Below are 14,778 nucleotides of genomic sequence, written 5' to 3' on the forward strand. Positions count from 1 at the left end.
TTAGAAGATGCACATTTTTTAAGACTTGAAATGGTGTAGATAATCAATTCTAGTATTTTTTAACATCACAACAACCTTTTTGGGTAAAAAAAATTGAGTCAACATATATTGAACATTAGAAAGTTATACCTTAAGGGAAAAGCTTCTACGCTTCCCCTATAGCATAAAAGATATATACTTCCCCCTTCATCTAGCCGTCCAATTGAGATCAAGTGAGCTATTAACCATTTAATCTAGATTCGATGCTTCATGGTTATTTTTTATTTTTTTTATCCTACCTATAAGGAATTGAAATAGGGGTACGTGTCATCATCTCAATAGCGCACACCCAAATAAAATATTAAAAAAATATTTTTTGATAAAATACAATAACCAAAATACCCCTAGAACATGGGGCATTTTAGTCATTTTATTTTATTGACAATTTTCTTTTTATATTTTTTACAAGTGCGAGTTCAAGAGAGGATTGGACGTCCAAATTTTGGTGCAAAAATATTTTGAATAAAAAAATAAAAATAAAATAGTATAGAGGGTGACATTGTGATAGGGGTCATCTAAGCCATCCATTTAGAATGGACGGTTGGATAGGGCGAAGTATAGAAGTTTTGTGCTGTAGGAAAAGCATAGAAAGCTTGCATGTTGTTAAAAAGGAGGTTGAATCTATCCATCAGTCTTCTCAATAACGTTGAGTGGTTTCTACTTGCATAAGATGTCTAATATTGGGATCCCAGTAGGATCATTTTTCTTAACCGACTTGAAAGAAAGTAGCTATATTGAAATCATAATACAAGCACTAGAAATAAAATATAAATACGGATAGAGAAATCCCAAAGTAGTTTTTATCTACGAGTATCGCATCTTGAGATCTACTTGACCAATGAGAGTTATATTATAGGTTTTAGATTATAGAGTTACCTCTATATAATCCTTGACAAAACCTAGTAAAATAACATTTTTTGTCTTGCACTCATAATTGACAACACCAACTAATTACAAATATGGAAGTATATAATGAAACCATTTACCTTGGGTACAAGGTGGTCAAAATTAATCTTGATCAATAGATGTAAAATTGCATGGCTACATTTATTTCATTGTCCAAGCTCAAAGCTCAAAAGAATTTTTCTCGAACTTTGTGACATCCAAGTTATTAGATTTTACATTGGATGGTTATAAATAATTATGACATCCCTAAGACAAAGTTAAATGATTACATTGTATACAATCCTATTATAAATAAATTATTTTATTGCTAAACCATTATACAAGAAGAGGACCTTCAGAATAGCGGAGACTTTCCCTCATTAAAAGAGAATATCAGCCAAAATCATCATGGCGAAAGCTTCTCTAAGGAAACTAGCCTTTCGTACTTCAAAGAGGCACCACCTAATGTTTCTCTTTCTAGGAGGGTCACTTCTCTCTTTGTAGAGGCCTTGCCTTTCTATATAGGAGACCCTTGCCTGTCTCTCTAGAGGAAGCCCTCTTTCCCATATGGTGACACAAAATAGGTCGCACATATTCTTTTCTCTCTCACTCCGTATACATCTATATAAACTTCCAATAGATATATATATATATATATATATATATATATATATATAGTAAAACCTAAGGAATACAACAAATAGTCTTAATCTAGTTGGTCCCAATCTTAACCCTATTTGTGGGAGGATTTCTATGAGATGTTGATTTCCCTTATCACCCGAGGCAACATACTAACAGGCTGAACCAACTAGTTCAACTTCCTTTGGCCAGTACATGTGCTAGTTTTTGTGCCTAGGACTGATTTCAAATTATTTTCTAAAGAAGATGCCCAAATATCTCGACCATAAAAAATTTTTGCTTTTGCAATCTTTTTATCACAGTTTTGATTTTCAACAAGAAACATGGTACTAAGCCTCGAACTTTCATCATTAGGTCCTTTCTAATTCCCATTTTTCCCCAGTTCGAAAGTTCAACATTCAGCCTACGCAAAGCAACAAAAAAATACTAAGTTCATAGGTGATCCAAAACTACAATTTTGGAACCACCCAAAACACAAATAAATCTAGTATTTGCCAATTTGAAAAAGAAATGTACACAGTGCGACCATTTTTACTTTTGCTACAAGGAGGTGACAATTAATTATGACCATTAGATATGAAATTGGATATTTACATCAATTCCATTGGCCAAAGTCAAATTTCAAAAGAAATTTTCTCAAATTTTGTAACACACCCAAGCTATTAGATTTTACACTAGATGGTTATAAGCAATTGTAACCTCCATCTGTCAAAGGCAAATGGTAATCCCAATTGAAAACCTACTTTCGAATCACCCAATGGTTAAAGAAACAAAATATTAGTTTGATATTTTAAATACAAAATAAAATAAGGCAAGCCTTATACTTGCCCAAAACACAAATGTATTAAGCCTTTAAGAACTGTGAACACATACAAAGAAGAAGAAAAAATACAAAATAAAATAAATCGACGTGTTTGGGCGGTTAAAGTTTTTTTTTTAATTTCTTTTGGGCGGTTTGATGGAGGGCTTTTGACATGCCAAAACACATATTGTTCTTGTCTTGTAGGCATTTTGCACGTTCCACTATCAAACTTGAAGTAAGTCAAAAAAAATAAAAGAATTACTTTAAAAATTTCCTCAACATTCTAAGGATCAACACATCAATCCAGAGGGCCTCATGGACCCAAGATCAACATCCCAAACAGCATCAACATGTATTATACACACATTGAATCAATTAGCATAAAAATGCCACAACACATACAGATGAAGGGAACAAAAGGAACATGAAGCAACCACCAGCATTTTGTTGAACTTTTTCACATTGAAATCTGATACACAGTGCTGCAATGATTACCAACCAGAAACATAAAATACAATTGAGAATATGACTATTTTGAGATTTGATGAAAGAATCGCATGCACATTACTGATGAAATCGATGGTTTAAAAATTAAAAAGAAAACAAAAAATGAATGCGTTACTTCAAATGAATACGAAAGAAAAGTTGATTTAAAGCTGAATCTCAAACAATATAGCAACCATGGTTCTGGGCATCATCATTTCTTTTCTACTGCTTCCATATTCCTCTTGTCTTTTTTCTCTTTCCTCAATCTTTATTCTTCTTGAAAACCTTAAAAGAGAAATTGATTCAAAGAAGTAAGAACAATCAAATAACTTTTGAGAGAGAGAAATTGGTTTAGAGAGAGAGGGGGGCAAATAAAAAAAAAATAAAAGGAACAGACAAAGGAAACAAGAAAATGGAATATAGTTGTTTATGCTGATATGTTTAGAAAAGATGAAGAGCTCAGGAACAATCTAGAGAGAAACAATCTTGATCAATCCTCATTAACAATGAAATCCTAAAAGGGTTTATATACAAATACAAATTTAGTGTAGAGGAAACATAAGGGAGAGATAGCGTACCATCAAGATAGTGATTACAAACGTAATAACAATTTACGTTAATATGCTTGGTTCGCTCATGAAAAACTGGATTAAATGCAATATTAATTGCACTTTGGTTATCTGCATATAAAGGTGTGGGATTTGGAATAGAGATACCAAACTCATTGAGAAGAGCACGAACCCAAACAATCTCACTAGGAACAGAGGACATGGCATGATACTTAGCTTCAGTGCTTGACTTAGAAACATTGTCATGTTTTTTGCTCTTTCATGATATTAATGATGACCCAAGGAACACACAATATCCTGTAGTAGAATGACAAGTATTTGGATCACCTGCCCAATCTGCATTGTATATGCACTAAGATCTAAAGAGGATATGGAGTCAAAGAATAATCCACAAATGGAAGTACCTCGAACATAACGTAAAATTCGATGAACTGCTAATAGATGTGGTCATCAAGGATCTGAAACAAATTGGGTCACAACATGGACAACATATGCAATATCTGGGCGAGTTATAGTGGGATAGACGAGGGAACCGACGGGTTTGCAATACATCGTAGGCTCAAGAAGAGGATCTCCAACATGTACAGAAAGTTTAACATTGAGTTCCATGGGTGTATCAACAACCTTCGTATCACTCAATCGGGTACTAAAAACAAGATCAAGTACATACATCTGTTGATAGATATAAATACCACGTTTAGAGCGAGAGATCTCAAGGCTAAGAAAATAAGATACTTCCCCAAAATACTTCATTTGAAATTCTTCTTGCAATCGTAGCTTCACATTCTTAATGGAATTAAAATCATTACAAAAAATAAGAATACCGTCAACATATAATAAAAAAATATAAATTCCATGCTTTGTGGTTTACTTTGAGTGAAGTCAGTTGCAAGAATGACATCTTGAAACCGCTCAAACCACGCACGGGGAGTTTGTTTGAAACCGTAAATTGCTTTACAAAGTCGACAAACTAATGACTTATCTTGATAAACAAACCCCGGTAGTTGATGTATGTAAACTTCATCTTAAAGTTCGCCGTTAAGGAATGCATTTTTTACATCCATTTACCTTATGGGCCACTCACGAATAAATGCGAGTGCAGTAAAAGTACAATTAGTTGTCATCAACTGGAGCAAAAGTTTACATACATCTGTTGATAGATATAAATACCACGTTTAGAGCGAGAGATCTCAAGGCTAAGAAAATAAGATACTTCCCCAAAATACTTCATTTGAAATTCTTCTTGCAATCGTAGCTTCACATTCTTAATGGAATTAAAATCATTACAAAAAATAAGAATACCGTCAACATATAATAAAAAAATATAAATTCCATGCTTTGTGGTTTACTTTGAGTGAAGTCAGTTGCAAGAATGACATCTTGAAACCGCTCAAACCACGCACGGGGAGTTTGTTTGAAACCGTAAATTGCTTTACAAAGTCGACAAACTAATGACTTATCTTGATAAACAAACCCCGGTAGTTGATGTATGTAAACTTCATCTTAAAGTTCGCCGTTAAGGAATGCATTTTTTACATCCATTTACCTTATGGGCCACTCACGAATAAATGCGAGTGCAGTAAAAGTACAATTAGTTGTCATCAACTGGAGCAAAAGTTTCTTCATAATCGATGCCATGCTCTTGGGCATAACCCTGAGCAACTAATCAGGCCTTGTGCTGATCAAGAGTGTCATCAGCTCATAACTTGACTTTATAAACCCATTTACTATCAATGACATTCTTTTTTGGGGGCAATGGGACCAAATCCAAAGTGTGATTTGCTTCTAAAGCTGCAATTTCCTCATTCATAGCTATACACCAACATTGGAGGTTTGATGCCTGAGAATAAGAGAATGGCTCATGAAACAACAGATTAGTAATGGTTACAGGAGAACAAGTATGGTATGGCTAACCACAAGTAAGTTAAGAGGATCAAGTGGAACGGGCTTTCGAAGTGACCGTCGAAGGTGAACAGAACCGGTAAAAGGATCAACAACTGGAGGTGATACATGATCAACACTTGACAAATATGGCTCATCAGAGTTAGATACTGAATGTGGTAATCCCTAATTTTCATGATAATGAGAAGGAGGAATACATGATCAGCACTTGACAAATATGGCTCATCAGAGTTAGTTACTAAATGTGGTAATCCTTAATTTTCATGATAATGAGAAGGAGGAATATCGAAACTAAGAAAAAAAGAAAACTCAAGTTCATGTGTGGTTTAATTAGGGTGTGGGTAGTGTTGGTGGAAGGCTATGTGCTCGAAAAATGTAACATGTCGGGATATTCTAATACGATTAATAGAATGATCAAAACACCAATATCCTTTTTAATTTGTTGGATAACCTACAAACACGCATTTGATAGACTTAGGGGAGAGTTTATCACGTGTAGAAGATGGTAAAAGCACAAAGCATGTGCACCCGAACACACGTAAATGTGAGTAATTAAGGGGTTTTTGAAAAAGCTTTTGAAATGGTGACACATTTTACAAAATCGGTGTAAGAAGAAGATTAACAAGATAGACAACAGTAGACATCGCTTCAGCCCAAATATTTTTTGGGGAAAATGAGCTAATAAAAGGAGAACGAGTGGTTTCAAAAATATGACAATGTTTTCTTTCAGCAACTCCATTATATTACGGGGTATGAGCACATGAACGTTGATGAATAATGTCATTTGTATGAAGATATGCTTGAAATTCATTGGATAGATACTCCCCCCCAGAATCAGACCTGAAAACTTTAATATTTTCCTCACATTGATTTTTTATCATATTAAGGAAGTATTTAAAAATACTAAACACACTTGACTTGTGTTTGAGAAAATAAATCCAAATATATTTAGAAAATTATCTATAAATATCACATAATCAGAAAATCCATTAATTGAAGGAACATGAGCAGGGCCCCAAACATCAGAGTGCACTAAAGAGAAATGATGGGTACTTTTATTATTGCTATGAGAAAAAGGTTGAGCTAAGTGTTTTACTAACTTGCAACTCTCACAAACAATATTCTTAATGCTCGAAAAATATACAAAAGAGAAGTTGATTGACTTATTTCATGAGGAGAAAGGGAAAAATGATAAACTAGCAGAGCTTGTGAAAGATGGGAAAAAGCTTCACTGAAACTAACTATGAAAAGCCGACCCTGCTTAGTGCCTCACCTAATCACTTTTCTGGTTACTAGATCTTGCACCACACAACTTTTATTAGAAAAAGAAACAAGGCACTTGTTATCAACTAACTGGCAAACAGATATTAAATTCAAATGAAGGTTGGGAATATGATGAGCACCTTTCATTGCTAAGAAGTTACCAGATGGACCAGAAACACTAGTATTACCAAAGAGGGTAATATGAAGTGGAGACCCATTAACAGTAAAAGAAGTTATATTTTCACAATGGGGTTCTATCGAGGATAAATGTGAAAGTTGTACTGTTAAATGATTTGATGCTCTCGAGTCTATGATCCAAGTGTTTTATAAAATATTTGAGTTACCTGAAAAACCCATGATAGCTAAAACCTGAGCAAGTTGTTGGAGTGTAGTTGAGTCAACAGAGTGAAGATCTGGCATGGTTACAGGGTTAATAAATTTGGAGGCAGAACATGCTGGTGGGAAGATGAATGGAAGCAATTGCAGCCCATTGAGTCTGACTAGGTACATAAGGCTTCCCACGTGCCTAAAGGCGTTTTCAACAATCATTTATTACATGCTTGAGCTTCTTATAATAATTGTAAAAAAATGCATTTCTTGCACCGATCGGTCTTGGACATAATTGGTATCTTTGTTAGGGAAATTGGATGTGGCCAAAGCTACATCAGTGATATCTTGTGATGTGGATTTGCAAACCCCAAGAGCTTAAGCGAGTTTCTTCAGCAAAGAGATCTGAAAGGCAATCATCTAATGATGGAGTGGGAGTACAATGAAAGATTGATGCTCTCATGCTTTCAAACTCCGATCGCAACCCCATAAGAAAGTGAAATAAGCGAGACCGATTTCGTGCTTTAGTAACAGCTTCAGTTGGTGGCTTTGTCTCCATCAAGTCCATCTCATTCCATATACCTGAAAAAATATTAAAATGATCTTGAATTGCTGTGTCCCCTTGTTGTGTCTTCATGCTCTCATGTTCAAGGGTATACAGATGGGCAGTGTTTGCTTGAGAATAATCTTCTGTAAATAATCCCACATTGCTTCGACACTAGGTTGATACGTGAGGTTGCGCCCAATATTGGGCTCAACTGAGTTCATAATCCATGTCACATTAGAGCTATCTATGGTAAGCCAATCGCTACTCCCATTCTCTTCCTTAGGAAGGGGAACAGAACCATCAATATAGCCCCATAACTTTCGTCCCATGAGAAAACGTCTCATTTGGAAAGATCACAAGCAGTAGTTCTTCCCATCAAGACAAACAGAAATAATAGCACTCACTGTATTATTTTTGCATTCCATTGAGAGATAATTTGTTTTTTTTTTGTTTTTTTGGAGAATAAAAGTTTGCTAATAGGATGGAAAACAACTGCAAATTGCTAGGTTCAATGAAAGACTGTTGCAGTGGGAGAGCACAATAGCTTGCAAAGCATTAGAAAGAAACGTCAAATAAAAACTTGCAAGCACAAAGTGATCAATTGTGTAGGGTTACAAAGAGAGCTTACAAGGCAAATTTTGCAAGCAGCAGTTGTTAAAGAGATTTGCAAGGCAAAGTGTATCAGACAGGCAAATCTTGCAGCGGAAAATTTTTTATGGAGACGAGCCAAACTTGGTGTGGTAAATTTTGATGGAAAAATTTTGCTGAAAAAATAAATAAGCCGTGGATGATATCAATACGAATTAAATAGTTCTCAGATGGCTAGGCGTCGATATGGACGAAGTGAAAACAAATACTCGAGGAAGAGAGAGTACGCACAAATAAAACAGAAAGGAAATGGATAACTACCGAGACAATGGGTTAATAGCCATTGTTTCTTATTACTCTCTGCAATAACAGCAAGAAAATGGATGGAGACAAAAGTGTATTCCTTAAGAGGAAGAAGTTTCAAAGGAGAGAGAATAGAACAATGAAAATTTGCAAGGTTCGGAAGGTTTCAAATTTGCAAAGAAAGTTTAGAGAGAGAATAAGAGAGAATCGAGGGTTTGGGGCATCAGGCAAGGGGAATGTACCGAAGTTCTCTACGCCCATAAACCACATGACATCGTTTGCAATGAAAATTTGCAATGAAACTTGGCAATGAAACTTGCAAACTTGCAATGAAAATTTGAGAGATCAATGATTGCTCAAATCGTATATGATCAGGCAAAGTAAACGGAAGATGGAGATTAAGGTATCCACAAAGAAAATAAAATTTATTTGATTATTGACCTTCACAAAAAGAGCGATTTGTCAACAGCAATTGGAAAGAGATGATCAGATCTTTGTCATTCTGATACCATGTTAGGTTTAGAGACGATGAAGAGGAACGGTCTAGAGAGAAACAATCTTAATTAATTCTCATTAACAAATAATGAAACCCTAAAAAGATTTATATACAAATACAAATTTAGTGCACATAACATTATCGCAACACAAATATACAATAACAATCAAAGACAATTAAAAATTATGAAAATTATACATTTTACCTTGTATACACCTTATTATATGCACACATACCTACATCAATCTTTGAACTTCTGAAACATGCCCTTCTTTTTCGCTCTTTTTCTCTCCAAGTTCTCCCTCTCCTCCACTTTCTCTCTCATCCTCTCCAGGATCTCCCTCTCCTCCACTTTCTCTCTCCTCCTCCCCAAGCTCTCTCTCTCCTCCATACTCTTTCTCATCTTCTATCAGTTGTTCATTATGGTCCTCAATCTGTTCTTCAATCTGGTCTTGGTCATAAAACACAACTGCAATATTCTCGCCTGAATTCCTTAATTCGGTTTACCCAATCCGATTCGGATTCATGGTAAAAGTTTCCCAAATCCCCATTGTTATTCAGGCTGTGCAGGTCCCTCTCCAAGTTCCCTTTCTCCAAAGAAACCAGAACCCACGTGATGAAATTACTCTGATACTACTCTGATATAGTTCTTTTTGCAAAGATAGCTGCTCTGTTTAACTCTCTCTCTATGTATTTCAACAGAGAGAGTCCCAAATAATGAAAGAGCTCCTTGCCCAAGAACGCTACTCTCTTTCTCTTTCATTTTCTCTTTATGTATTCTCTCTCTTGAATTACAAATGGGTCTATCGTCTTCTCTCTCTTTACTCTAATAAGCTCTGTAATACACTGGATTTGGTCATTTCCAGGGATGTGATGAACAGAGAGGGATTCTTTGAACTTCTCTTTTCAGCTACGCGATAATATATAACCGAATTGCCACCCGCTACCAACTTTATTTTCATTAATTTACCATTGATGGAAGAAATGAGATTTTAGTAGTCACGCCTGGGTTATTTTTTTAAACCTATAACACGGGACAATTTTATTGACAAAGGCATCTATTAAGGTTAAGGGGTTAACTGATGTTTTATTTGTTCAAAATCTTCCATATAATCCAATAAGCATTAGACAATTAGATGCAAAGAAGTTATTCCAATTTATCCAGTGAACATAAAGGCAGTTTGGGTACCTAAAAATCTATTACATGACAATAGATTACAAAGAAATATGACGATACATTTTAATAGCAAGAAAATAAAAAGAGATTACCCGAGATTTCTCTAAAAAATAGTAAACCTGCGCGGTGAGGGGTGAAAAATTTATTAAGTGCATTGACGGGGTAACGAGGAGAAATCTTAAGTGAACATCTCTTGGTGATTTTCGCTCCCCAAATCTGTTTTTTTATTCTTGTTATGTTTGCGTATTTTTTGGTGGATGTGCTTCAATTTTTTTTTTCTATTTATTTTTTATGTCTTCTTCGCTTTAAGTAACTCAAAGAAAAAGTATCAAGCTAGTGAGAAAAATACCAACTAGAGAGAGAAACACTTCATATCTCAATGAATTTATCTCTGTTGGTCATTCAGGTTGTACATTCATCGCCTATAAAATCTTGGATATCTGGAAATATATATAACTTCTATGACATGACGGATTTGGGTTCTTTGCTCTATAAATCAAAATCAGTCTGTTTATTTTTTTTGGCTGTTATTCTTGCTAATAAACTCCAAATTAGTGAGTTATTTTTTTTTGCTGCTATTGTTTGAATAAATTTGAAATACTTGAGTTCATTCACAGAGAATCGCCAAATCAATGTGATTGAATTGTTTTTTTTTTTTTTTTTTTTTAGAAAGTTTTTAAAATTAATTTATCTCTTCAATTTCCTCCAATGCCCCATCATAATTTCTCCCCCAATGCATAAAGCCTTCCAGGTTATTAGCCAAATTTCTCCGAACTATTTTTTGTCTTTTGAATTTGCCGTGGAAGTTTTCTGGAAAGAAATGATCAAAAGGCTTTAGCACAAGAAAACAAAACATAAAACATATGATAGCTTATCATAATAAAAGTATGTTATTCCAAAGTGTTAAACATCTTGAAAACATGTGATTCCAAGTTAAGATGCAAAGGCATACAAAAAGTGTGGCGAATTCTTATGCCTGATGCAATTATAAAGTTTAAACTACATACTAATAGCGATTGTATTATCACCCATGTTTTGGGTATAAAGCCAGAAAAAAAAATAAATGAATAAATAAAATATGTAAAGAGTGAAGAGTAGATGCTCTAGTGTCAACAATATCGGGATGGTTTTTGGACTTGGGAATTTTTGTTATCGAATTGATATACTTCCTCTTTCTATCAGTTTCTATATCTATGATAATATTAGTAAATCTTTTTGGAACATTAATAATTTTATTTCACATTCACATTCTCATTCTCTCTTTAAAATAGTGATGATTAAGATCAATATTTTGCAGTCTCTCTATCTTTAGAATGGTGATTATTAATACATTTATTTTTCTCTTTCTCTAAAATGGTGATGATGTTATTATTAGAAAATCTTTTTGGAATGGTATGATGATACTTTAATTCCAAATTTCAATAGAATTTTGTAGCAAAAACAAAATAAAAGATAGTTTATAGGCAACTGCTGATAAAATATTGGTAATGCATTTCTCGAATTTCTTTCAGACATAGCCAAACAGTAGTAATGTATTTCCCAGGTTGCATCTAAATACTACCCACACAGTGACAATCCTTTTGCAGATAATGTATTACGTTAGCAATATATTTCATAGACAATATATTTCCAAGTATCCAAATGGCCCCTTAGATGCAAGGGAGTTATTCCATTTTATTTGATGAACATAAAATCTCCATTAAAAATAGGGAAATTTACGTATGGACCAGAAAAAAGGTATGTTATAACTGTTTGGTCAAAAATGAGCCCAGACTACCAAGAAAGACGGAATCCCCAATTTTTCTTTTGACAACTTCACCCCCGGTTCGATGTTTTTAACATTGGACTACTCTTAACACCTTCGCGTTAAAAACCCCGTGATCAAGTCGTCTTCGTTTTGTTTTTTTATTGTTTTAGCTTCAGTCCGATGTTTGAAACCCCCGATGTTTTGAAATTTTTTTTACTCTCTCTCAAATTTCATTCTCTCTCTCTCAAACTCTCTCTCCCTCGCTTGTCTCTCTCAAATTTCATTCTCTCTCTCTCTCAAACTCTCTCTCCCTCGCTTCCCCTCTGTGAACCCACCCTGCTCTCTGGCATCTCCTTCCCCTTCAACCTAACACCCTCGCCTGCATTTGCTGTTGATTGAAGGTTTAAGGATTGAAGGTTTAAGCATTGAAGGCTTAGGGTTTCTTTAAGATTCAGGTATGTTATTGTACCTTGTAAAACTGGGAACTGAATACAATTTCAATCCAGCTTACTCAGAAAGCATTATCTTAGTGACAATTATCATTATTGGTCGGGGGTTTCATCAGGATACTATTATGTCTTTAATTTGGAAATTAATCATATAATTGCTATCCATCATAATAGCTTCAACTTGCAAAGTCATTGTCAATTCCTAACAAATTGCTGCTCATTTTTTTTTTTTTTGAGATTTTGGAGTTGTTTTTAAGTAAATTAGGTTTCTTTTCAAATTCAAGTTGTGATTTAGCTTTTAGATTGCATATATTATTATTGGGAAAGGTTCTTATCATTATATTATGTGATATTGTGATACATGCATTTAAAGGATATCAGAAGAGCTATCATCGACATTAAATTTATCATGATTTGAAGATATTTGTTTTTTGGGTAATTACCAAAGATAATTGTCACTAAGAGCATTATGAAGAGAACTTGGGGAATTCATCTTGTGTTTTAGATGCTTTTTATTAAAAATAACCTCAACCACGCAAGCCAATTATCAGCCTGGCAAATTTCCTTCAAGTGCATATTTTAAAATTATGATGAAACAAAACTTTACTTTGAATTATTTGGAATTGTATATTATAAGGTCATTTACTTTTATTAAGAAGGCTACAATAACACATAACCATCAAACGTGAAATCTAACACCTTGATATTTGTCTTAATATTCGAAAAAAAAAATTTGGACTTTAAGACGTAGTTATCGTAAGCCAATTTTACATATACCATCCCATTTCTTTCATAGACTTAGTATCCTAATATTTGTCTTTTTATACAAAGAGAATCCCATAAAAAGGATTCTTCAAATATTATTCTCCATATATGACTGTAAAGCAATTCATTCATCAGAAGCATTGTTATGTACTCTTATCAATGATTGTTTCACGAATTTATGAAAGTAGATTCTATTTAGAGAAAGCTTTTTGGAGGGAAATATGACTTTGATGAATGAAACTGTTTTGAATCGCTGTTTGGATGGATAGGTGGTTCAAACTGAATAACTTGTTAGTTATGAATGGGTTATAAGCTAAGCAGAATTTTGACATATGCTTATTTATCTAAATTCCCAGAGGACTATTTGAATACTTGTTCGGTTGTTCAATTTAAGTTCCTTCACAAAATATGCTTATTAAAAAGAAAGTTTGCTAGCACCAAGTAGCAGACCAAGGAGCTCTGCCTTAGTTCCTACAATTGCAAAGGCAGCACGTCTCAAACGATGTTTGGGAAGGAGAGGTAAATATATTTATAATAACTTGAGAATACCTACCTACTTTATCAACACTATCTTGATAAATAATGATTCAAGGACTTTTTTGTTAATTTTGATTGGAGAGAAAAAAAAATTTTGTTGACGAGAGATGGAGTAACATCCGAACTTGGTCTAGGTTCTTGATACTGGCTCAAAAGGGCCCTCTGTGCTATAGCAGGGTTATGGCCCCTTGTAAGGTCGACCATGGCCTAATCATTACAATGGTCGAAAGATGGCAGCCCGAGACCAGTTCAGCACACTTTGATGATCATGTCGGTGAGATGATGCCTATGCTCTATGATTTTTGGATGATACTTCGGCTCAATATGAATGGGGACTTGTCACGACCCCTCTCCCAACCGTCCCCGTCGGACCCACACAAGGCTAAGACTGGCCCGTCCAAGGACAATAGGGCATGGGCTCACAAGCATAGGTAACGAGTGCCTCTCAGGTTAGAGTGCGCTCAACACTTTGAACAGAAGGAATTTCCAGTATCAAAGCCAACCACGAAAGAAACAAAAAATGAAACACAATATGCATAACCATAATCTGCTGGATAGAGAAGTCACAAGATACATGTAATAATCCAAATTGTACATATAGGTCCAAGGCACAAATACCCAACATCAAGACATATAACCAAATCAAAATGGACTATGTGGCCAACTGCCAACCAAAACGTATGCTGTAAATTGGTGCTTCAACAAAAGGGGAGTAAGGGGCTCCAAGCGTGACCACCAGGCCACACTACTCCAAACACGCTGGCTATCACTCTACATGGAGGAAAATTTAAACGAGTGAGCTGTAAAGCCTAATAAATAGATCTAGGTGCCATGCATTCATGCTTACAAATACTATATCATGACAATAATCAGGCTTTTATGCAAGTCTTACAAAACATAGAGTCATGTGTCAAATTCATAATTAAACAAACGTGTGTTGCATGATTTGTTTTATGGTGGGGTAATAACTCATAAGATTAATCAAATATGATTGTACTAAAAAGTCGATCAAATGATTCAGGTCTGAGCATCATAACGGATCAAAATAATTAGGCATGCATGTAACAAGCATAATCAAGATCGACAAATACTAACTAACTCCTAAAGTAGAAGCCCCACCCATCGGGCCAATCAAATCCCGAAGTGTAGAGCCTCTACCATCACAATCAGGAGAGAAATACCACCAACGGGTAAGTCCATTGTGTAGTGCCTCATACACACACATGGTCCCCAACGTGTTTTGGGGCTTTTGATAGG

General features: G+C 34.8%; 2 long non-coding RNA genes across 2 annotated transcripts; one reads left to right on the forward strand and one right to left on the reverse strand.

Moving 5' to 3' along the window:
- Nucleotides 1-2,615: 2,615 nt before the first annotated feature.
- Nucleotides 2,616-12,105, reverse strand: LOC148781359 (uncharacterized). Its single transcript, XR_016059377.1, has 2 exons — nucleotides 9,083-12,105; nucleotides 2,616-3,136 (listed from the first exon to the last, which is right to left on the reverse strand). It is a non-coding gene; the product is annotated as an uncharacterized LOC148781359 (long non-coding RNA).
- LOC148781360 (uncharacterized) lies at nucleotides 12,105-14,475 on the forward strand. The gene is made up of 2 exons (XR_016059378.1): nucleotides 12,105-12,225; nucleotides 13,341-14,475. It is a non-coding gene; the product is annotated as an uncharacterized LOC148781360 (long non-coding RNA).
- Nucleotides 14,476-14,778: the final 303 nt, after the last annotated feature.

Source organism: Amborella trichopoda, chromosome 7, assembly GCF_054954075.1.
Source record: "Amborella trichopoda isolate Santa Cruz 75 chromosome 7, AtrichopodaSantaCruz75HAP2 v2.0, whole genome shotgun sequence".
Lineage (NCBI taxonomy): Eukaryota > Viridiplantae > Streptophyta > Magnoliopsida > Amborellales > Amborellaceae > Amborella > Amborella trichopoda.